Genomic DNA, 25,405 nt, shown 5'->3' with positions numbered 1-25,405 from the left:
TAAGAACCAATGCTTTTTAATGAAGATTTAACTTTGGTCAAATAAGTACCTATTGCCCTGATGGAAAAGCTGGACTGAACCCAGAGTCCACTTTGATCCCCAGTGGGACAGGAACAGCAGAAGTTGTGGACTCAAAAGAGCCCCTGATCTCCTGGGGGGAGGGGTGTGGGAGGTCCTGGCAGTTATTCACATAGCGATGTGCTCAGCGGTCACATCCCTTGGCTTTCCCAGGGTCCTACGGCCTCTTGAAGGTGGGTCAGCAGGGGAATGCTGTGATGAGCATGCCTTCTCCAGCATCACCTCATCTTAGGTGAGATTTCAGAAGTGTCCAAAGAAGCAAAGAAGCGGTACAACTGGAGAGTCAGAGAGTGGTCCCCACCAAATACCCTCTCCATTCTGCAGGTTCTTCATCCCCAAAATGGACAACGTTCCCATCTTTCTCCCACCTTACTCCTAACCTGGAATGTTGCCAGGCAAATTTTGCATGTTGCTTTGTTCAGGCTTTCTTTTAACTTCTATCACACCTCCAACATGCATTTAGCATGTACTGTGCGGCAGGCGCTGAGCTGAGTTCAGCAGAGAAAGCTGGGGAAGAACAGAATGACACTTCTGAGCAGCTGGTGGTCAAGTGGGAAGTGCAGGAGTCGTTATCCATTTATAACCCACAAACTTCTATGAAACATCTATTAAATGCCAGAGTAGGCCAAATGAATTAATTAGGCCAGCAGAAAAGGGAAAGGGTGCTCTACTAAAAATAAAAGTGGAAACATGCCCCATAAGCAAGGGCAAACACTGGAAGCCTCCAGAGTCAAGGAAGGGAACCCATGCTTGGGTGTAAGAAGGACGACTGGTGGTCAAAAGACGGAGCATGAAAGAACAGGACTGATGGAAACCCAAGCTGACGTTCTAGTGCCAACATTCCGGTTCCCATGCAGGTGCGTGTTCTGTCCACAAGCCCAGAAGGGTCATGCCCCAGGAGGCCACCATGCTCAGACCACCGCAGGGCGGCAGGACCTCCGGAGGACACTGAAGCCAGTTCTCTTGACGCAGGAACAGAGTGGAGGCGAGGCTGTGAATGCAGCAAGGTAGTAAGTGACGTGTGTCTCAGACGGTGTCTTCCTGCAGGAGGGAAGATGTCTGACTGATCCACAGGTCACCAGGGTCTAGCTGAGGGGGGAGGTGGGCTCCCGGGAAAGCTCATTCTGGAAGCTGTCGGAAGATGAGCCAACACAGGCTGTCAGAGGAACACAGAGGGTGTGGGTGGAGTCGTCGCCTATCACACTGGTCCTTGCTGTGGGGTAGCCAAGATCTCCTCCCGCGTAATTACCCTTTGCAATTTTCGAAGCACTGTCCCACATTCCCTCGCACACAACTGGCTTTTGGAGCAGATGTTGACGGGGAAGCCCTGCTGGAATGACTAATGGCTCAAGAGTGTGCTGGAACGAGGAGCCACACTAGAGGCAGAACAAGGCAAAGTGACATCACAGTGGCTCAAGAAAGAAAAGGGCCATTCACAGCTGACAGGTGTGTAACATTTGCAGCTCAGAGGTTTATTAACAACCACTTAGCCCCAAAGCACTCCTACTTGCCCATCAAATAAAATCTAAAAACAAATGAATTCCACAAGCCTTATCAGATCCACACACATGTACACACACACTGTGGCTATTAAGATAATCAGGATTTATATTTTACATTTAGTACCATTTCTAAATTGAAAAAGATTTCCATATCACTGTTACATGCACTACATGCTACTGTTTTTTGAAACTGCAATACAATAAAACACAGGTTGCGAGTGTTAAAATAATAAATGCAATAATGCAAACACGGTGTCACCAGGCGTCCACCCAGAAGCCACAAATACAGCCCTCTGGTCAAAAGATTACAATGTAACTGGAGCCCTGTAATATATTATACTGAATATAAATTATTTATGTAATTTAATTGTAAGCCTTAGCTAGATGCTTACTAGAGTTATTTTAAAAGCAAAACAATCTAATGGCATAAACCTGAGACATGCTCAAGCAAGGTGGTAAAATTTATAAAATATGGTAGGGAATAATTTGATCTTAGCTGTGAACACAACAGAACTTCACTGACAATTAGTCTTCTGGGGGTTTTTCATTGTTTTATTCTACGTCAAGAAAACCTCCCACAATTCTTCATAGGTAGTCAGGAACATTTTCTAGATTGCTCATTTTTACTTGTCTTAGTATCTCACTATTGCTACTACCAATGTCTGCTCCTCAGTAAATATACTGCCATGTCATCACAAATACCCTATTGCAGTGGGGAATTCAGTAGAACGAGTTGGACTTGGTCCAAGGTTTAGCCATACAATTATAATTGGAATCTTACTGGGGCAACTAATATTTTTACACTTTTTGATACACATTGACAAATGACTTTTTATAAAAGTTATACCTACTCACACTCCCCCCGAAACACAAGAGAGTATCTCAATGCATTCATGCCAGCCTACAACACTATCATTTTTGAATCTTTGCTGATTTCAAAATAACATTTTTGCTCATTTTAAAGCAGCATATGATTAGAATGTTAATTTGCATGTCTTTGATTCTGAGCTATGCTGAACATCTTCTAGCCATTCTGTCCCTCATCTGTGATTTTTCTGTAGATGCCCTTTGTCCAATTCTTTGGGAGGGTGGGAGAGGATGGAAGTGATTAAGATTCCTTAACAATGTATTTGAAGTCTGTGATTGATTCATTCACTCTGAGCATTTCCTGAACACCTATATGTGTAAGGCATTGGGGGAAATAGCACAAACAGTCCTTCCTCCTGTGGAGCTGACACTCCGGTGGAACTGGCAATGTCTATTTACGTTAGGTTAGCCATACGTTGCTACCTGCTTGTTGACAGCACTCCTTACAGCATGCAGTGTGTCCCAAGCATAGGGCTGAGCTGTTCTGCAGGGCACAGCACCGGTTCATCCTGGGCACACCCCCAAGATACATACACACTCACCCCGATTTTTTTAAATAGCCAGCATTCCAGACCCACCCCACTCCCCAAAATCCTGCAGAAATCAGTCACTGACCTTGAACTACACTCCTGGAAGATTTTACACAAAGCTCCTTCCTCTGCCAAAGTAAGCCACCCAGCAGGATCAGCCCTCAAAAAGCCGAGCCTCAAACTAGAGCAGGAGTCAACGCGCTGGTGATTTGGCAGACACAAACAAACAAACAAACAAACAAACAAGGAGGCTGGGGGTGCAGGGCTTGACTATAAGAGACCTTCCAAGCCCAGTCACACCCAGGCACCCCACAGAGTTCCAGGCCCTCTTATCAGACCGGGCGCGCTCTGCGCTCCCTTTGACACAAGACCTCAGAGTCCTATGTTCCCGAGTTGAGCTCAACTCGGACAAACAGCGTGCGTGCGTGTGTTGTGTGTGTGTGTGTTTTCTCTAACTCTGCTTCCTCCATCAGTGACAAGATCCTGCCAGCCCCATGTCAACGCCTTCCTGCCTCTAATGTGACTCTGCCCTCCCTCCCCACAGTGCTTCTGTGACACTCGTTATCCGCATCCTGTATACAGGAGGGGTGCTTAATCTCCTACCGCAGCTGACTGCACCCAGCCCTAATCATCGTTCCCCCTTGTCCCCCTCACCTGGCTCCTGTGTGCCCGTGACCCCCTCCCAGCCGCCTCCTGTCACCTGATCCTCTGCCCCGTGGGCCGTCTTTCTATGAAGCAGACCTCTCCTCCCACCTGCTTCCTCGGCCTCCTTGCTCTCACTGGAGGATGCATTCTCCCCCTTCCCCTGCTTTCCTCACTGCCTGTGATTCTTTGCAAAGGTGGGTGTGCTTGGCTACTTCTAGGCCAATCAGTGACCCCCTCCGCATGCCATCTGTGTCAGTCTACTCAGCTGCAGTAACAAAGAACCCCAGCTGTCTTCTCCCCGTGTCCGCACATGGTCCTCCCCTGTGTGTGTCTGTGTTCTGATCTCCTCTTCTTAGAAGGACACCAGTCCCATTTGATTAGGCCCCATCTTCACAACCTGTTTTAACTTGATCATCTCTTTAAAGATTCCACCTCCAAGTGCAGACACATTCTGAGGTCCTGAGGGCTAGGACTTCAACATGTGAATTTTGGAGGACACAGTTCAGCCCATAACATGGCCTATGAATATAACCCTTATCACGGTGTTTCTACATCATTCCTAGTATGGCCACAACCCAGGCCTCCCCTAAGTCCAACCCAGTCCACTCCCACCTCCAGCCCTGGCCTCTTTGAGGGCCATCTCCCTCTGGACTCCTGATTTTCATTCTCACCAGGACCTTCAATCCCTCAAACTCCTTTACACATTTGGCAGTCCTTCAACCCCCTCCTGGCTGCACCGTCTCTCTGTCCTCCCTGGAATCCACAGCCAATTATCCGTTCTGCCCTTTTCAGAACCCACGTTCCCCAAGTCAGGATCAGTACTCAACCAGGAAGCACGGGTCCAGGTATACTATTGTTCATGGCCAGCATCCATCCTAACCTGTTTGGATTTGTCAGTGTCCACGTCAAGCTTTCATCCTGTGAATGTCTAGCATTTCCTCCACCCACTCTTTCTTACCCCAGTTCTGCCTCTTTCTCAGAGAACCCTCCCCCACCCAACCAGCCAGAGAGGAGAAGCTATCGTCTGACCTCACCCTCCGGCCACAGGTGATTGGAGTAAGGCAGATACTGCCTTAAGACTCCCTCTGGGGGTCAGCCCCGTTGGAGACTGCCGGGTCCCTGGGCTGCAGGACTGCCTGAGGCAGAGCCCTCCTAGGCACCTTGGGAACCCCAGTCCACACACGGCCCATGTGACGGGAAAGGGGCCTTGCAAAGACGCAGCCTACAAAGACGGAAATGAAACAGACATGCCCCAGAGATGGGAGGGTGGAGGCCAGAGCGTGAGGCGCCACGTATGCTTCTCCAGCTCCCATGATGTCAGCCTCCTTCTGCCGCTGGGCTCCCGGAGAGGCCCTGACACCAGCCGACAAACCCCGCTTTACTCAAGATGAGCAGGTTTTTGTTCCTTGCCACCAAGCCGTCCTTGACTAAGGCACCTTTCAACCCAGCTGCTGGATCATCCCTGCCGCCCACTTCATTCTTCTCTTCTCCCGGAATCTGTTTGCCCGTTTCTATTGAGACAGTCACACCACACACACAGCGCCTGATCTTTCCCTTGAACAAATGCTGCCTGGTCTCATCCCAAAGGGAGCAAGCGGCAACCCCACGGCTTAATCACACAACAGGTGAGCTGCGCCGCGCCAGCAGTCACGCCAGCTTGACTCAGGCCTGCTGGAGTCACTTGCCTGCTAGACCTCCCTAACTCCAGTTCTGCCTGCTTGGGTTACTCCGCAGGAGATGCAGAAGGCTGCAGCACCTGTGGCCCAAGAGCAGCGGGGGGCACTGGGTGGTGAGGGCAGAGCTCTGAGGAGGAAGCGGGGTTGGGGGTAAAATGTGTTCAAGTGAACATTCTTCATCTCAAATCACTTAGAACTTCAGCCATGAGATTAAGGTTTCCGTGGCAACTGCTAAGCCCAGGAGCCTCGGGAAGGCTGCAGCCTTCTCAAAACTCCTCGGGACAAGGGGACCCTCCAACATATCAAGATGTCCCACAGGCCAAATTTCTCCCTTCAGCTTTGGCCAGAAATAAACTTTCTCTTGCACATTTTATGACTTTTTGTAAAACCTTAGCTCCTGAAGAAAATCCACTTTCTTCTCGTGGCGGTTTTCTGATTCTACACTATACTGCTATCCCTAATGATAGGAAGTTCCTGCAATTTTTCAGGCATTTTCTTGTGAAATGTTGCAGTTTGGGGGTATAGATCTGTTTCGTTTCCCTTTGTTCATTCGGTCTTTCTTTGTCTCTCTCTTTCTCTTGCCCCTCCTCTCCTCCAGCCCTCACTCTCTTCCAGGTAAAACACTAGACATCACATGGTTTGCAGATTTGAATGCATCCGTTTAGGAGTACCTGCAAAGGAAAAGAGACACACTCTGGCAAGGATTCATTTCTAACAAATGGCAGGTATTTTACCCCTTTGGGCAACACACGCAGAGCTCCGGGAATCACGATCACCTTACATGGTGACATCCACAGTGTATACTTCCCTGCAGCCAGTTTTTTGAGAGACCACTCTTTGAAATAAAGGCTTGCCCCCCACAGGAGAAAGAGTACAAGCATGTTCTTTTTGTTCATTGGCTTCTTTTGTTTTGTTTTGTGGTTGATTCACAGAAGTGATAGTGACTATATGTGTAGGCAAAGCTCCTACAGCACACATTTCCACTAACGTGAATGAGAAATAAAGTGATAATTACAGGAACATGATTAGAATTACACCCACCACACTTGGTTTCAACATGTTCACTGCAGGCATGGGCACCACACGAGGAAGAGAAAAGGCCGCGTCAGGGCCAGAGGCACACGTGGCTTAAGGGGCCCGCTGCCCATACGCCACCTTGCTCCTCTCACCATTGGTGGCCAAGAGCTGTGCTGTGATTCATTTTCCTGATATGTAAATACATGGACTTTATGTTCCATCTCATATGCCATGTAGGCTTTCCTGTGAAATTTAGGATTGATTTTGTCAGTTTTGATTAAACGGTTCATATTTTTAAGTTTTCAGTAACAATATATCTATGAGATGCCTTTATTATTGAAAATCCTGCAAGAAAAATTAATCGTGGTGAGTGTGAAAGTTTCTAACTTTTTATTTTAACCACCAAAGCAATTCCTTTTTAATTTAATTTTTGATAGCCTGAGGTTGCTTAGAAATGCAGCTGTAGCCTTATTACAAAAGAGAGTGCACCAGGAAATCTCAGTTAACCAGAATGCCACTTTCTGGCTAAGCAAGCATCAGATGTGCTGTAAGCACAGAGAACTGGACCAGGGGTCAGGACACCTGGCAGTCCAGCAGGGCACCACGGACGGTCCATGCTGGACGGACATACTCCTTGCAGAGACTCTGGTCCTTCTGCTCTAATTCTCTGTATATCGGGTCACCACCCGCCTTCTCTTGGTGCAGCACACCGCAATCAGCCACGAGGAGGAAGGGCGATGGGCAAATGGCCCGTATCTTCTACCCATGCTCCTTCAGTGGAAAGTCACTAATAACTTCACCAACATACAGAAATGTTCCTCATATACTGTTAACTAAAACATCCATCTGGAAAACAGTGAAAACACAATTTTGTAACGGGTACACCCCAGGACTGGGTGAGGGAAGGAGGCTAGGTGACAAAGGGGACAAAGGAGAAAGTACAGGGAGACCTGCAATGACCCAGAGACAAAAGAGGCTTGGACCAGCGCCCTGAGGAGAGGGCTACGCACACAAAGTAACTGAGTTTCAATTTGCTGGATTACAGCTCATTGAGATTTTAATGTAGGTTAACATCAAAAACCTTATTGGGCTCAAGCACAGCTCTCATTCATTGGGACTGGACTTAAACCACTGTTATGTGAGAGGGATGCAAATCTAAACCTAGAATACGCATCTCTCTACTGCAGTCAGGACCCAGGGCCCTCCACCTGGAGCCATGGACGGCGGGCCTCTGCAATCCACCTGCCAGCTCTGGGCCACCCTGGACTCTCTCTGTCAGTGGTCCGTGGCTGACTTTAGTCTGTGATGTTTTTGCTGACAAGCAGAACAAGTGTTTGTCACATCTTTAGTTTATGAGAGAGATAGCAGGAAATATTTCTTTTCTGCTCTCAAGTAGTAGAATTACGACTATGTTTTTATTTCCATCCAAAAATTCATATTACATTAAATAGGAAACGTAACATAGTAATTGAAACAAATTGGAAATTTCTATGACCAGAACATTTATGAGTTCAGATTTCATGTGAGCACATGGAAATAGTTAGTGAGTGTACACTGGCAACATCCAAATTACACCTAATAAAATGGCCAGAGAGAGAGAAAGGTAACGTAAGAAGATTTATTTATCCTACCCAATTCACTGTTTTACTTCAGTCCCTAACTGTCGGCCAAATCCAGCCATTCTGTTCACCCTGAACCTTTGATAAAGGCTGCCAGTGCTGTCTGGGGGTTGCTGGTAAAGCTTTCATTGCTGGTCAGAAATTCAGCAGGTGTGAAACAGTCCTGTTTCCTTTGCATTCTTGGTCATCCGGGCAGAGCGAAGAAAGATTCCCAAGATAAAAGGCGCTAGCATTCAGCTGAGCGGTGCCCTGTGTCTCCAGATTAAATCAGGAGGCTTGTCAGGAATGGGAGCAGGGGCTTGGGTCAGCTGCTCTCTTAAAGGATGGAAGAGACACCCGAGGTTCGCTGCAGTGTGGCATGAGCCCCTCCAGCAAGGGGGAGGCTCAGGGCCTCTTCAAGCTTTGAGCTTCTCTGTCCCCACCAGAGTCCACGTAAACCTGGGCTCATCACAGTTCTCCTTCTGGAAAACAGGATGTCAGAATCTCCTCACTGGCATATGCATCCAAGTGTCCCACTGACGACCCTCTTAAACCCAGACATCACAGCATGGAAGCGTGAACTACAGGGGACCAGTGGTCCTCTGCAGGGTTCTGTCACAGCAAGAGATCTGAGCCTTTCCCTCATCATCTCTAAACCAGGGTGAGCAACACCCACCGTGAGCACCACACACAGCTGGTGTAAGGATCACATCTAACGAGAAGGAGAGCAAATGTGAACAGGTTTGGGAAACTATCAGGCCCCACCCAAAGGTTAGCCAGTATTACTCAGGCCTGAGACATGCAACAAGCTTCGGGTGACTTTTTAGCCAAATTTACGACAAACATAGAAAAGATCTACTTGGGGGTGTGATCGTGTCTTGATGAGGCAAATTAAAAGAATTACAGGAGGGGGCCTCAGGGCTCCTCCACTTGGGATCGGCCTGTCCCAGAGCCAGAAACTGTCTCTGAAAGCTCACAGGGCAGTGGAACTGGGGGCCCTGCCCTCCTCTTCCCTTCCTCACCCTGCACCCTGCCCCTCCTGACATGCTCAGAGAAACCATCCAGACCGCAGCCCCACTCCCGCCCCCCACTCTGTCTGCCCGTCCCCTACTCTGTCTGTAAGCCCCTTCAACACTGAGACAGAAGTGGTGAATCTGGGCTCCTCACACGTGCTTCTGACAGGTGGCCCACAGCTGAGGGGGGTGGCCAGCAGGGGAGAAGAAAGGGGTTCATAAGCTCCCCCTAAATCACTATGGCCAACCTGGGGAAGAGTCCCTCTATCTCCTTCCAACCACAGTCCCCAGTGGCCCTACTGGGACGCCCCTGTCCTGAGAGGCAGTTTGGATTCTTCACGAACCGTCTACTCATGAGTCATGACGGTCTGACACGTGGGCAGGGCAGGGAGCCCACGGTGGGGACACTCTCGTCTCTCACCTCTGCTGCGTTCAACCTTCTGCACCCCCGAGGAGTCTAAAGCCACAGCCTCTGGGTTGTGAGGAAGACGAGCACATTTCAGCCCTGCTGCTCCTCAGCCAACAAGGGGGCTTGCTTCTCAGTAACACGGGCCTTCTCTCCTCTCACCTTCTGTTTTCTTGGGCCATGTAAAACAGGCTTCAGATCCATGTGTCCCACTGGAAAATGCAGACGACTCACCTCTAGCCAAGAACTGGCATTAACTAATGCTGATCCTGTATGAAGCTATAGACCCAAGTTCTGAAACTTCGGCCCTACGAGGGAGCAAAGCTCTACCCTGAGAAGATGACACACAAAATGGGTCCCTGCCCAGAAGAGCTTATACACTAATACGTATACGGGCAAGAGCAAAACATGTTTTTCCCATACGGCATGTTGTTGAGATCTTGCTCTTAATGGCATAAATCTTTGTAAATCCTCCAGATTGAAAGATGAATTGAGGGAAGCGTGTGTGTACAGCAGGAGGCACTTCAGGCTGCCTGTGGATAATGTGACAAGCCTAGGGACTCATGACAGGAGCAACCCTGTGGAGGGTCCTGCCAGGAGGGGCAGGTGCTGCTGCTGCTGCTCCAGAATGACTGACTTCTGACTGACCGCCACCCGCCCAGCCCAGCGCCCACCCCCGTGCATCTCCCCTTCCCAAGAAGAGCATGCTGGGGCCAAGCAGCCCTCTGAGGAAACCGGGCTTGAGTCATCACTGTGCTCCCAGCACCTAAGGCCAAGCCAGGCACACACACTCCATGCACAATAAATATGTATTTCATGAACAAATAAATTAATCAATGCACCTGCAGAAACAGCCCTCCTCAAAGAACTTTCATCACAGGGTAAACATGAGATGCATCTTTGGTCGCTTTTATAAATGTGTCTTAATTATATCACGTTCACAACATGGGGTCACTGCGTTACAGTTTATTCAAGCTGGAAGGAACCTTAGATATCAGTGAGTCTGACCATTTCCTCTTCCACGTGAGAAATCTGATCCATTCCACCCACTGGGGAATGTCTTAATTACTTGCCAAAATAGAACCTTAGTAATGTGTAGGCAAACTTTCCCCGGGGTCACAAGGACCACAAAAAATCTGGCTGGACCTGTAGATGGTCTTCAGTAAGAGGTTTTCCCTGGTGTTCACACTGTAAATTCTGCAAGGTCAGGGAGTACATTCATGGGCGAGAAAGAGATCGGCTTAGATTTTGTTTGTTTGCTTAGGTTATAAAGATACACCTAGCAGGAAGCAATTCTTTTAAAATTCTTTGAAACTTAACATTTACCGAATAGCTATTATCTATAAAGTGCTCCAGTAGGTACTCTGGAGAGATCCAAAGGTGAATTCAATATCCCTGCCCCCAGAGGCTCTTCATTTCATGTGAAGACAGACAAACATGTACAAGTGATCCTGATACATCCCGATGCACTGCAGACCACGACACCCACCATAACAGAGGAACAAGGTCCAGAGAGAAAACCACCTGGAGGGACCAGGGCCCAGCAGGACAGGAGCAGGCCTTGAAGGGTGGATGGAGGTTCAGCAGGCAGACAGAAGCGAGCAAACGTGCATCACACGAAGGAATCAGCAGCGGCTGAGGCAAGGGATGGAGGGAATATTTCTTACTTTGCCCCAATGGTGTACTTGGCCCTTTAAAGCAGAACCTTCTAGAACTCACAACAACAAAATGAATTAGGTGCTTCTATTTTCCAGAGAAGGAAACCGAACCTTGGAAAGATTAATAATGTACCGAGTGAGGGTCAAGATTACATAACAGACACAGGGCAAAGCCAGAATTTGCACCCCTGCATAGCTGAGTCCAATGTCCTGCTTTTTCCACTTCAGGAGGCTGCCTCTCAGGGAGAAGGGAGACAGCAAAGCACGTTTCAGGAACGTCGGCTCAGTGCGGCTGGTCCTCCAGGACCAGGGGAGGAAAGTGGACCCCGGACTGGAGGATGAGGAAGATGGGAGAGAAAGGAGGGATGGGGGAGGAAGAGCTTTGTTACCACCACTTGTTTTTTAAGGTGGAGGAAATTAGAGTAAGTCTCCGGGCTCAGGGGCAAGGAGGGTTGGAGGTGAGAAGCAGTGACAATGGAGCAAGATCTCAGGGCACGAAGAGAGACAGGGCAGGGGCAGAGGTAGAGGCTCAGCCTTGGAAAGAGTAAGGAGCATTTCCTCCCCGAAACAGGATGAAAGGAAAATAGAATGAGAAATTATCCAGAGAGAAAAAAGAAAGGAAGGAAGGGAAGGAGGGAGGGGAAGGGGAGGAAGGAAGGGAAAGAAAAAAGAAGGAAGGAAGGAAGGAAGGAAGGAAGGAAGGAAGGAAGGAAGGAAGGAAGGAAGGAAGGAAGGAAGGTAGGTAGGTCTCAGTGGCACAGAGGACTGGATTTCTCAGTCAGTCCAGTGAAGAGGTCTGTTCTGAGGAAGGGAGGCAGGCAGGGTCAGCTAGGGCTTGAGCACAGTGGAAAAGATTTGGAGCAGCTGTCATGGGAATCTGATAGGGGCTAAAAATGGAGTTAAAGGAAGATGGCCACGAGCACAGGGAGAGTCCGACGGCAGGAATGGGCTGTGGGCCCGACTGCTTTGGGTGCCCGGCATCTCTTCACCAGAACTCAGGAGAGAGGGATCTGGGGGAGACGAGAGGGTCATCTGGGAAGATGCAGTGGAAGGTCAAGAGGGTAAGGGAATCGGAAACTTTTGAGAACTTTGCCAAAATGGCTCACCAAGGAATCCATCAGGGCGGAGTGGGAGGGAACAGATGCAACTGGGATGGGTCCAAGATGCCCAAAGATAGAGAGGGCTCCAGGGGCCACAGTGAAGGCAAGAAGAGGTCCAGTGGGAACACGTGATCGGGACAATGGAAGGACATGAGGTCGCGGCTACGGAAGGCATTTCAGGGACGGAGAGCTGAAAGGCGGCGTCCCCTGTGGGGCGATAAGGTCCAGGGTGTGGCCATGCTCTGAGGAGAGAGATGAGGAGACAAGGAGGTGAGGGAGGAGAATGACGGGGGAGGGAGAAAAGGAGGGCTGGGATGGGGCAGGGGCAGGAGCAGGACGAGGAGCCGCACGCAGTACCATCTGCCGACCGCACAGAGAGGGAAGTGGCTGGATACGCACTGGACCAAGATGAAGGAGCAACAGAGGAGCTGACTTAATAAAAGGGACATTCAGCTTGGTTTCTAGTGATATTGTGTCACAACTAGTGCTGTTCCCCATCCGCCCCACCCCTAAAAAGAAAAAGCAAGTAAAACAGGCTTCGGAGAGTCCTCCCCAAGTAGGTGAGATCTGGAGGAGAGTGTGCAGTGAGGAGGGAGGGGAGGCTGAGTGAAGGAGACGGTCTCCTGCCAGGCAGGTCCCCAGATGTCATGGGTGGGAAATGCCGAGGCTGAGAGCCTCAAGTTTACAAAGTGTCTACTGCTTAGCCAAGCCAACCCACCCACCTATCTGTGTCCAGAGCTCTACAAAAAGGACCCCTGGGCATCCCAACCCCAGTTCACAGGAGACCACCCCCCAGCCCCACCCCCTGCTGGCTTATCAGCTGCTCCAGGCCTGCAGGGGCCACACTCCCACCCAGCCCAGCTTCACCCATTTGACCTGGAAACAGGTTTGACTCCACTGGGTTTGACCTTGGCCCTCTCCTGGACACAGCTTTAGACTCACTGTGGCCTGCCCCGCCAGCCCCCTGTCCTTGCCCACTGGAAGAGAACACTTCATAAACTCTAACCACTGGTGGTGCTCAGAACCTGCAGAGCATGGGCTGGAGAGGGCCATGGAAGTCACTCAGTTCCCCTGGGGTTCCTCTTGTAACAGTTCCACCCCGAAGTGCCCCACTGCTGCTTGGATACCCCAGTACTTGGGAACTCATTCCCCCGGACACAGTCCACCTCACTGCTGAATGGCTCTACTGGAAACCTTCCATTCCCGAATCCTGGTTCTTCCCCTCACAGCTGTGCAAAACAAGCCACATTCCTTTCCCATCTGATAGGAATCTGAGGACAACCATCATCTCAACAGAGCCTCCTTCCAGAATAAACAGCTCTAGTTCCTTACACCTCTTGTCACGAGACACGTGCTCAGCTTCCTTCACCATCCCATCCGTCCACTGGCCAGAGTGCTCCCCACATAATAAATGGCAAATACAGATGGATGCTGCCCGTGCGCCAGCCAGAGCCCTGGGTGCACACTAACTCTGAACTCTCACATCATTGCTACGTGCCATTGTTGGTACTACTGTTATTCCCGTTGTACAGATGAGAAAGCTGAGGCCGGGAGCCGTAAATAACTTGCCCAGGGCTAACACAGCAACAGAGCCAAGAGTCAAGTCCAGGCAACTGGACGTGCCAGCAGCTCTCAAACTTGGCAGCTGTTGGAATCACCCTAGGAAGTTCTGAAAATTACCGGTCTGGGATCCACCTCGAGAGACTGATTTTATTGGGCACCCAAACTTTTCAAAGGTGTCTGGGTGATGGTAACACGCAGGCCAGGTTGACCACGACTCTGCCATGAGACTACAGCATCCCGGGCAGTCTGGCTGCTGCTGGTAGGGCTGGATGACAGGCGAGCGATGGAAATTTCCAAGGTTCCCTGTGGAGGAGAACTCAGGGACAGGCTCAGACATGGGCGACGAGAGCCAGCCTTGCAGGAAGGCTAAGTAAACAGCCGCTCAGCTGGTGTGAGTTTACAGGCCCTGGGAGGCCCTCATTCTCCAAAAAACAAAAGACAAGAGCAAGAAGACACAGAACCTCTCCTGACCAGACACTTGGGCTCAAGGGCTTCCTCCTGGAAGGACCTGCACGGATCACAAGCCCACCTGGGGAGCAGAGCCACCATCTCCTCAAAGTGGCAACTTCCTCCACAGTTGCCAACCTCCTGACCTCCCTTCAGAGCTGGAGATGGGTGGAGGGGAGGGGGACTGCCAGCCCTCCTGCCCATAGGCTCCTCTTCACTGATTTCGAGAACTCACACCAGAAAGCACTGGGGCTGTGGCTCCTGAGGCCGAGAAAAACCTGGCCACTTTCTGCAGCCCCGCCTCCGAGGGCCCACAGGACGTTATGTCCATCAGACGTCCCTGGGGGCTCTCCCACTGGACCCGTCTTTGCTTCCTGTGCCTCCACTGGAATTGTCTGGGGCCCCTAAACGCAGGTTATGGCTTTTTAAAGCATGAGGCTGTCTCACTGGTTAAAGATTGGCCATCAGATGATGCCTGGTTGTTGCTGGAAACTTCCACACCTCTCAGCCCCTTGAACTGGCTCTTCCCGACTGCACCACAGTGTCAGGCACAGGAGGGGGCCTGACCCTGAGCTGCTCACAGGGGAACAGTGGCCCTTTTCCTCCCTGGCGCCCTCCCCTCCTCCCAGAGCCAGCCCTGCACACCCAGGATGGCAAGGGACCTGAGGGTGAATAACAGACTACCCTCCCCCACAAGCCCCATTAATATTTAATGCAAACATCTGAATACAAATTGACTTCACTTTTGTTTCACTCCCTTTCCTCCGTGCCCTGTCTGATGCAAACAGCCTTTCATCCAAGACAAGTGCTTCCCTCCGCTAGAACTAGGGAGTGGAGGTTGTGGTCCCCTCGCGGAGGAGAGAAGCGCAAAGCAGGCACTGCAGCTCCAGACGCCAGTCGTGTCAGGACATTCCCAAGTGACAGTGTCTCTCAGGGGCATTTACCCTCTGTGCAGGTCACAGTGACTCGTGGGAGCCTCAACATGGGAAAGAACTTTAGCAAACAGGGATAGAATATTAGTAGCCTGGAAGCCCCAAAACAATCTGTCCCAGCTGAGAAAAAGCAGATGGTTCGAAAAAGCAGACAGATTTGTTCCCATCCCTCCAGAGTCTAGGAACCTGGCTGTTTCCTGGTCCGTGTCACAGATCGAGGTTTTGAGGGTTTAAAGAAAGGAGGGGAGGGAGTGGTGCGTATTAAATTTTAAACAGAGAGTAAGAAAGGCAAATGCTGATATAAATATATTTATTTGGGATGGCAAAAGAATAGGTAGGTGCCTGAAGAACAAGAAAACTGGACAGGTGTGGGATATATATCAATGAACTACTTAAACTTTCGGTAAGAGCACGAGGCTAGTACAGAGTTCGTTCACTATAAGGGGGTGTAGTAGCAAACAGAGGTACAGGATAGGGCTGTATTTTTGCAAAGAGAGTGACGACAGAGAAGCAGTCCCAGGCAAACGTCTGTTTACTGTTGACTGCATTTATTGTTTTGCCTCTGTGTGTGTGTGCACATATGCACACACACCAATTCAGGAACCGTGAGCACAGACACTCCCTCATGTGAGTGGGTTGCATGTGTGTATAAACAGTGTGAAGGGACTAGGGCCAGAGAACGAATCTGTTGACATAGTTCTTCCTAAATCCTCACAAAGCATCTTCAAGGACAAAGACACCATAATTCTCTAAGAATTACTTTTGATACAAAAACACTAATTCAAAAAGATACATGTACCCCTATGTTCACTGCAGCATTTACAGTAGCCAAGATATGGAAACAATTTAGTGCCCATCAACAGATGAATGAATAAAGATGTGGTACACACACACACACACACACATACACACAGGAATACTACTCAGCCATTTAAAAAAAGATGAAATCTTGCCATTTGCAACCACATGAATGGAACTTCAGGGTACTATGCTAAATGAAATAAATCAGATGGAGAAAGCAAATACCATATGATTTCACTATATGTGGAATCTTAAAAAGCTAATAAAGAAAAAATTTCCAGAACAAATGAAAAACCAAACAAAAATAATCACGTAGATACAGAGAACAGAAGAGTGGTTACCAGAGGAAGGGGTCATGGAAGGTAATGAATAGAGGGGATCAACTATACGGTAAAGGATGGAAATAATATATTGGTGGTGAGCAGTCTGTGGAGTATACGGAGGTAGAAATAAAACACTGTACACACAAAACTTACGTAATGTTGTAAGTCAACATTACCTCAATTAAAAGGAAAATGCTTTCCAGATTTACGGGGGATGACTATCTTCCACAGCAGAGATAAAAAGACCCAAACAGGCTAAATGGTATACCCAAGGTCCCACAACGATCGGGGATGCAGCTATGGAGAGAAGCCTGTCCCTGCCAACTCCTCACCCCAGCGTGCATATCGTGTGCGTTCACCCATTCACAGGAGGTGGTGACGACCCCTGAGGTGAGCCAGGGATCGGATCACGGTGGAGGACGTTACTCTCCAACTGTCCATCAGAACAGTTCAACAGCAGCAGCAAGACAGGAGAAGGAACTGGAGCAAAGAGGGAGAAGGCAGGGAGAAAGAAAAAACAGGGCAGAATTACACGGGTTATTCTCAGATTGTTGGATCTAGAAGTTAATTTTTAAATCCCCCAGCTGAAAAGTATAATCAGTAACAAAGGCTACTTATACAAATGGAAACTTCATTTGCATTCTTGACACTTTTTAATGGGAAGTGAAGGAGAGAGAATAAAACGCAAAACACCTTGACCTATAACCACAGTAGAAATGTCTACTTTGCAGACATGTGAAAATAAGGGCATTTCAGTGGAAATGAAATGATGCCTGAAAGGAGGATGTCTAATGCCATCAACGAGGGTGGATGACGCTTCCCCCCACAGGAGGCTCATTCTACAGTAAGACCTGCCTAAAGTGGTACCAACTCAAGCTCTGAGAATCCTGGAAACAAAAAGCAAATGCTAGCCTTTGACAAGGACCTGTTTCCATCATGGTTCAGTGGACTCATACTGGGCACTGTGTTATTTGGAATTCTACACCAGCAAAGCCTTGTATCACCTCCACAGGGTCAGTGTGAAGAATTCCTGAAGTTGGAAGGATTCACGGAGAATTTTAAGTCTCCCTCATGAAGACAGCGTGAGAAATACAAGATGATAATTACAAAAATAACTGTGACTAGGAAGAGAAAGAGTGACAATCACATGCAGTTTGAAAAAATCCTCAATATGATAATATTTATGTCAGGAACACTAAAGGTATCATCTGGGGACTATTTCCTCTAAAAGGTAAAATTTAAGCAGTTCTTTTTGGCTGACGGAGAGGCCCAGAGGATAGTGGGAGTCTTAACAGAAGGACACACACTCTATCAGAGACATATCAGAATCTGGAGATGGGCTAGGTGACAAAGGACGTGTAATTTGTATATTTATCAACAGAAAATACAAGTTTCAGAAGGTTAAAAGGCAAACAAGCAATCCCACTGACTTAAAGCCTTGCTACCCACACAGGGGCCAGAACCAGAAGCACCAGCATCTCCTGGGACCTTGTTTGAAATGGGACAGCTCAGGTCCCACCCAGACCTAAAGAATCAGAATCTGCATTTCATCAAGATCCCCAGGGGATTCACATGCACATGAAAGTTTGAGAAACTCTGCTGTGCGTCAGCCAACAAACTCTCCCCAAATCCACCACGGTGTTGATAAAGGAGCTTCAGAACCAAGGAGAATATTGAGAGTGTAGGGGGCAGAGGTGGCCACACCCAGGGTCTGACAGTTGGGCAGGTGCCGGACAAAGGTACCGGACGTGCTGGACGCTCAGTCTGCCCCTGCGGGGGCGCTGTCCTCCCCTCTCCACCTGCTCTCAGCTGGATGCTGGCCTTTATGAATTATATCCAAGGTTTGCTCTTCTCCTGGCTTCCCAGAGGGCTGGCCGGTGGGGACTCTAGGAGGAGGTGGGGGAATGGGAGGAGAGGAAGGAGGACTGTCTCCCTGGCAGGCCACAGGCTGTCAGTTAATGGGCTCCCCCATCGAAGCTTCTGTCAGGCATCTTCTCTGGGACAGGGAACCCGTTCTTTTCTTGCCCCTTCAGGCTGAGAGCTGGCCGTGGTTTGTCCTATGCTAGTGCGGGATGCTCCGCCTTCGCTGGTGGTTTTCTGTAACCTGCCTACACCTTTGTAAACAGTCTATCATTACGTTCTCCTCAATGGCCTATTTAGATTGCACCTGCTGTTTACTACGAGCCTGAGTGATGTGCCAGAGGGCTGAGGGCCAAGGGACGGGGGGCTCTAACCAGTGGGAGGTGAGGCATGGCCGTCTTGCAGAACTGTCTGCTAAGCTGGAAACCAGAAGTCAAGGTCACGTTAGCCAGGCATGGGGGATGCGGGGAGGAAGAAGCCTCGGGTACAAAAGAGAGGGTGAGAAGGAGACCAGTGCATCCAAAAACCGCCTAGAGACTCAGGATGGCCGAGGCGAGGGGAACCCCATGACTGGAGAGGAAGAACAGTGGAGGTCTCAAATGCTGTATGGATCAGGGCATGTCCACAAGAGGAATTTCATTTAGCTTTTAAAAGCCATGATCACAATGACATTTTAATAACTTAATAGATTCACTCAACACATAAGCTCCTCATGTATATGCCAGGCACCGAGGACAGAGCTTGAACACAAATTCCCCAATCATATATCTCAATGGCACTAGAGAACGCTTGTGGTATAAAAACAATGAATAAGACAGAAATCAGTGCTTACCTGTATAGATGCTATGTGATGGCAAATCATAGGGGAAAAACTGGAAGAAAATACACTACCAGGTCAACTGAAGTTATCTTTAAGACATGAGAATTACTAGCTATTTTTATTTTTTCTTTATTTTTCCATGTTTTTCAAATCAGATTGTTTGCCAATTTTTTGTTTCTATTTTTTTAAAAGGATAATTAAAAAATTTTTGGCCTAAGATAATCCTTCCTTTGTAAAGGATGAATGCATCTTGCTCAATTTCACCCAGCATTCGATTCCCAGATGACTATTAAACTCTGTCTTCAAGACAATGCAAAAGGGAGACAAGGAAGCAAGTTCCCGGGCCTTTAACAAGGAGCCCTAAACCACAGGGTCTGCACCGGACCACCCACCCCTGCTACATCTTCCACCCATGCTGGCCTGTGGCCTCAGATGCAGGTTACATCTCGACACTGGTATCTGCTCCACGTTCCCTTGAGCTTTCTACCCAATGCTTGGGGAGGGATCTTACTGACTTCCACCCTCAGCCCCACCCTTGCCTCCCAGGCTTTCCTTGACATTTTGATTGATGACAGCTGGTAATCCGGGCTCCTCCCTGCCTTTGCTTCCGGGACTCTACTTGAGTGCTCCCCAGCTCCTCCAGAAGTGACACACTGGCCTCCACCCCTTATTGTAAGGCCCTGGTTTCTGTCTTGCTGTGCCCTGCCCCACATCTCTAAAGCTGACACCCTCCAGGGCCTCCAGAGGATACACCAGGTTACCCAAGTGCCATCAATTACCAACTGTAAACTCTTTTATTAGCAGCCGATAGCAACAAGTTTAAAAGTGTTTGGGGGGAGAGGTTTCTTTGGAAAGGGGAAAATATTACTATTGAAAAAAAAGTTATTTGATAAAATTCAGGAGCCAATTCTAAATTTTTTAAGTATGGTAAAAGCCTATTTATCAAAAACCAACAACAAACATTAAACAATGAAATACTGAAGCTATCCCATTAAAATCTGGACTGACATAGATGCTTCCTTCACCAAAATTATTCAGTCTACTTTAACAAGTTCTCAATAATGCAGTAAGACAAGAAAATTAAAAAGGAATATAAATAGAAGTAATAAGACCGTATAGATATAGATGAGTGCACATTTAGAAAACCAAGAAATTATATTTTAAAAATCTATTATAAATATTAAGAGAATTGGATGAGGTTGCTACATATACTAAATGTACAAAATTCAAAAGTTCTTATTTATGCTAGCAATAACTAGTTTTAAAAGGAAATGGGGTTGCAGGACACAAAGTTAATACACAAAAGTCAACAGCTTTCCTATGTATCAACAATGAACAAGTGGAATTTGAAATTAAAAATATAATACCATGTACATTAGCACCCCCAAAAATGATATACTTAGGTATAAATCAAACAAGGTATGTACAAGAGCTATATGAGGAAAATTACAAAACTCTGATAAAAAAATCAAAATGGAACTAAATAAATGGAAAGATAGTCCATGTTCATTGATAAGAAAAATCAATATTACCAAGATGTCAGTCTACAGATTCAATGGAATCCCAGTCAAAATCCCAGCAAGTTATTGTGTGTATATTGACAAACAGACTCTAAAGTTTACATGGAGAAGAAAAAGACCCAGAATAGCCAATACAATAATGAAGAAGAAGAAAGTTGAGGGACTGACACTACCTGACTTCGGGACTTACTACAAAGCTACAATAATCAAGATAATGTGGCACTGGCAAAAGAACAAATAGGTCAAAAGAACAATACAGAGAGCTCAAATAGACCCACATAGATATAGACAACTGATCTCTGACAAGAGCAAAGGCAATACCACAGAGCAGAGGCAGTCTTTTCAACAAATGGTGCTGGAACAACTGGATTCCACATGCAAAAAAAAAAAAAAAAAAAAAGAATGCAGACACAGACCTTATCCCCCTCACAAAAATTAACCCAAAATGAATCCCAGACTTAAACATAAAATGCAAAATTATCAAACTCCTAGAAGATAACAGCAGAAAACCTAGATGACCTAAGGTGTGGCAACAATTTTTTAGATATAACACCAGAGGCACACCCATGAAAGAAAGAATTCGTGGGGTGGAGGGTATAGCCCAGTGGTAAAGCATCTGCTTATCATGTGCAAGGTCTTGGGTTTAATCCCCAGTACCTCCACTAAAAATAAACAAACCTAATTACATCCCCCCAAAAATTTTAAAAATAAAGAAAAATAACTTTTTTAAAAAGAAAGAATTGATAAGCTAAACTTTACAATTAAAAACTTATGCTGTGCAAAGCAATGTCAAGAGAATGAGAAGATAAGCCACAGACTGGGAGAAAGTATTTTCAAAAGACGTATCTGATAAAGGACTGTTTCCAAAATATACAAAGAACACTAATAACTCAACAATAAGAAAATAAACAACCTCACTTCAAAAGGGGCCACCTCACCCAGGGAAATACGCAGATGGCAAATAAGCATATGAAAACGCGCTCCACACCACATGTGCTCAGGGAAATGCAAATTAAAACAGCAGAGAGATACCATTACACACCTACCGAAACAGTCCCACTCCGGAACACGGACACCACCAAATGCTGGAGAGGACGTGCAGCAGCAGGAGCTCTCTCACTCGCTGCTGCTGGGAACACAAAACGGCACAGCTCACTCTGGAGGACAACTGGCAGCTTCTCATGAAATTAAACGTACTCTTACCATCCGGCCCAGCAGCCACAATCCTTGGTGTTCCCCATCGGAGATGAAGACTTACCTGCACACAAAAGGCTATACAAGGATGCTGTATCACCTGCATTTATAACTGCCAAAACTTGGAAGCAAGCAAGATGTCCTTCGGCGTGTGAACGGATGAACTGTGACGCGTTAAGACAGCGGAACGTCACTCGGTGCTGAAGATAACGGCGCTCTCAAGCCGCGAAGCGACACCGAGGGAACGTTAGGTGTGCGTCTCTAAGGGAGAGAGCCACTGCGAAAACTCCCCCTGCCTGACACTCTGGAAAAGGGAAACCCGTGGCGACAGTACAGACATCCGTGGTCGCCGGGTAAGGGAGGGACGACCAGCGGAGCACAGAAGACTTTCAGGGCCGTGAAAATGCTCCGCGTGACACCAGAATGACGTGGGCGTGGCATCACGTCACCAGCAAAGCCCGTTAACAACTCCCAGGAAATGAAAATAGAATGCGGTAAGAAAATAAAGTCTAACCTTTTTTTTTTTCCTTTTCCTTTGTGCCTAGTCTAGCTTCACTGGCTCACAGGGGTCGCGCGCAGAGGCCTCACACCCTGCCCTTCGGAACAGTGGTCCTGGTGCAAAATGGCCGCAGGCGCCTCGCGGGGCCGTGTGCAGAGGCGCGACACCGGGCTGTGAGCAGAGAGGCTGCGCAGGAGACTAGCGCGCTGGAGCCTGAGCGCGCAGGCGCACTCGCCCCGCAAGAACCCCGCCCCTCCCTATAAAGTTGCCCCACCCCCGCCTGGCGGGAGAGCGCATGCTCCAGACAGCCAGCTCACACCTCCTAGTTCTGTGATCGATGAAACGATATGAACCGAGCTCTCTGTCGTTCTATCCGCTCCAAGAACACCAGGCAGAAGAACCCTTGTTGGGGCCTGACTCAAAAGGGTGGGTAACAATGATACGTCTGTCTAAACCCACGGAATATACACCACCAAGTAGAGTGAACCCTAACATAAACTCCTGCCTTTGGGTGATTACAATGTGTCAGCGTATATTCATCAGTTGTAGCAAACGGACTGCTCTGTTGGGGGACCTTGGCAAAAGAGGAAGTTATGCATGTGTTGGGCCGGGAATATATGGGAAATCTCTGTACCTTCCACTCAAGTTCGCTATGAACCTAGAACTCCACTAAAAATATTATCATAATAATAAAAAAAAGGAAAAATAATCTTATTGTAACAGAGGAGAAAACAAAATAACTTTGAATAAATATAACAAGAAACATAAAACTTTTAAGTAAGCTATAGAATTTTATTAGACATAAAACAAAATGATCCTGGGTGGAAAACCAATGAAATAACATACATCTTCCAAAGTTAATGATTTATTAAGAATTCCAATCAGAACACCAGATAAATAATCTTAATAAAAGTTGCCAAAAACATTTTAAAACAAAAGTAGTGAGGGAGCTTTCCCTTCCATGTGTTAAAACTAATTTTGAAAATTATTATAAACTCTATGGAATTGGCACAGGAACAGACAAATGACTCAATGAAAGAGAATAGAGCCCAGGAGCAGATCTCAGGGGACACAGGAACCTACGATGTGATAAAGGAAGCACATTGATTCAAAGGGGGGGAGCGATGAATTATTTCATAATGTTGGCGTATCTGAGAAGCATCTGGGAAAACATTAATTAAACACCCTGTCCCCCATACTATATTACTATGTTAAAAAAACAATTCCAAGAGAGATTGAGTTTTAATGTCAAAAACAAGCAATAAAAGTTTTAGAAGAAAATATTGGGAAAAATATATTTGCTTGAAATAGAGAAGGTCTTAAGCAAAACAAAAATCTCAGAAGCCAAAAAAGAAAGACTGAGATGTTTAACTACATGAAAATTTTGCTGTCATGTCATGGAATCCACATGACAAAAGACACCACAAAGATAAACAGACTGGAAGAAAACATTTGTATCTATGACAGCCTTAGGGTTAATATCCCTAATATATTTTAATGCTATACATTAATAATAAAAAAGAAATGCAAAAAATATATGAAAAATAATATATAGACAGACAATTCACACAAGAGGAAATGCCAATGACCAATAAGTTTATGAAAAAAATGCTCAATCTCACTGGTGATTAGAGGATTAGAAATTAAAACAAGGTATCTTTTGACAAAAAGTTAAACACTGACAGCATCCAGTCTTTGTGAGCATGTGGAGAAACGGTCACTCTCAGACATTGCTGGTAGAGGTGGGATTTGCTCTACTTTTTGCAAATTAAACTGTTTCAGTATAAATTAAAATTAAAATTGGGCAAACTCAGATATCCCACTTCACGATATCTGTTCCACAGAAGTAAAAGCTTTACTTCTTATATAAATGGGATTTCAGTTGTATATTATTTATAACAGTAAAAAACTGGAAACAGTTGGAAAGTCTATCCAGAGGACTGAATGAATCATAGCAAATTTTGTGTGTAATATTAGGCAGCTCTTGAATGATTTAGATCCCTATATATTGATCTAGGAAGACAGCCGTGCTATATTGTTAAGTGAAAAACAAATTGCAAAATAAAAGATATACTATAACTCCACTTCTGTAATATAAAACAATATGACATATGATCTGCATTTCTATACAATAGGAAATCCGAAAAATTCACACCCAATTCTGCGAAGATAGGGGAAGAAACTGGAAGGAAGGAAGGGAGAGGATTAAATGGTTTTCTTTATGCTGTTCTGTATTGTTTAAAATTGTTTCAATCAACATGTGGTACTTTTATAATTTGAAAAATTAAAAATCATAAAAGGCAGAGAGAGTTGTGTACCAGGTAGAAAGAAGCCTGCCTGTTTTTCACATCCACGGTGAAGGCAGCAGCAGCTTGGGCCGGAAAGAAGCTCCGGCCCCAGCTGCCCGAGGGGGTTGGCGGGAGGAGCTGTGAGCTGCTTCCAGGCTTCTGATTTAGAGGACATCCAAGCTTGCTGTCCTGTGTGGTGTCATTAGTCAGAGCCCTAAGGCGTCCCATAGCACCAGGCCACCAGGGCAGGGAGGGAGAACTGCCACCAGCACCTGAGGTCCTGTTCTTCATCCAAGGTCACTGCCTTCACTCCCAAGGTCACACTGTGACCTTGGGAATTGGGAATTTGGAGGCCAAGGGCATGGGACATGCCCTTGGCCTCCAAATCCACCTTTTCCTTAACATTCCTCTTTACTGAAAAATGAAATCTTCGGCTCTTAGAAATGACTCCAGTGAACTCAAACGCGTGTTATGAAATTCCTTTTCAGAAATAAATAACTGAGATGTTGAGACTTTGTGACATTTGCTTACTCAGAGCTGCGAGTCAGTGAATGGCCTTCAGCTTAGCCTCAACTTCCGCTTCTGTGGAATCGCCAGTTAACCTGCTGCAGACTTGGCTCCTCGTAAACACAGAAGAGAGGTCAGAATTCACAACTGTGATCATTTTTTAAAAACTAATTTTTTTTTTGGTATGGCAGTTTACTCATCCATCTGATTATTCGTTTGTCAAATTGACGCAGAAGGGAAATTTGAGACTCACACAAAGAGGGGAGACTTTTATGGAGACTTCCATCTGGGGAGCAGATTTATGAGGACTTTTTAAGACCGAGAATAACTTAACTGGGATGAAGCACCAGGCAGGGCTATCCCTCCTCCTCAGCTCCCCCAAACCGAAGGTGTGAGGCTCTGGGAAACTGAAATGCAGAAAGATACCCAGATGGAAAGGTTCAGGAGGCATTATGGTTGAGACCTGAGTAAAGCCAACCTTTTTAGAGTGAGTTAGCTAGAACTGAGCTATTTGTTAAGTGCTGATTTTTTTTTTTTTTGTACTGACTTCTCAACCAGGCA

The 25,405-nt window shown here is 47.0% G+C and overlaps 2 long non-coding RNA genes across 6 annotated transcripts; one reads left to right on the top strand and one right to left on the bottom strand.

Annotated features, from left to right (window-relative positions):
* Nucleotides 1-22,222, bottom strand: LOC140687825 (uncharacterized). Of its 5 annotated transcripts, none has more exons than XR_012062438.1 (5): nucleotides 21,615-21,765; nucleotides 21,403-21,531; nucleotides 18,849-18,888; nucleotides 16,489-16,636; nucleotides 1-585 (listed from the first exon to the last, which is right to left on the bottom strand). It is a non-coding gene; the product is annotated as an uncharacterized lncRNA (long non-coding RNA). The 5 variants fall into 5 exon arrangements; XR_012062440.1 differs by having other exon boundaries at nucleotides 21,403-21,482; nucleotides 21,615-21,683; XR_012062441.1 differs by lacking the exons at nucleotides 18,849-18,888; nucleotides 21,403-21,531; nucleotides 21,615-21,765 and adding an exon at nucleotides 22,065-22,222.
* LOC140687826 (uncharacterized) lies at nucleotides 21,767-24,352 on the top strand. The gene is made up of 2 exons (XR_012062442.1): nucleotides 21,767-21,903; nucleotides 22,096-24,352. It is a non-coding gene; the product is annotated as an uncharacterized lncRNA (long non-coding RNA).
* Nucleotides 24,353-25,405: the final 1,053 nt, after the last annotated feature.

Source organism: Vicugna pacos, chromosome 20, assembly GCF_048564905.1.
Source record: "Vicugna pacos chromosome 20, VicPac4, whole genome shotgun sequence".
NCBI classification, from domain to species: domain Eukaryota; kingdom Metazoa; phylum Chordata; class Mammalia; order Artiodactyla; family Camelidae; genus Vicugna; species Vicugna pacos.
The sequence above is the reverse complement of the archived record's forward strand: the minus strand, read 5'-3'. Positions and strand labels throughout refer to the sequence as shown.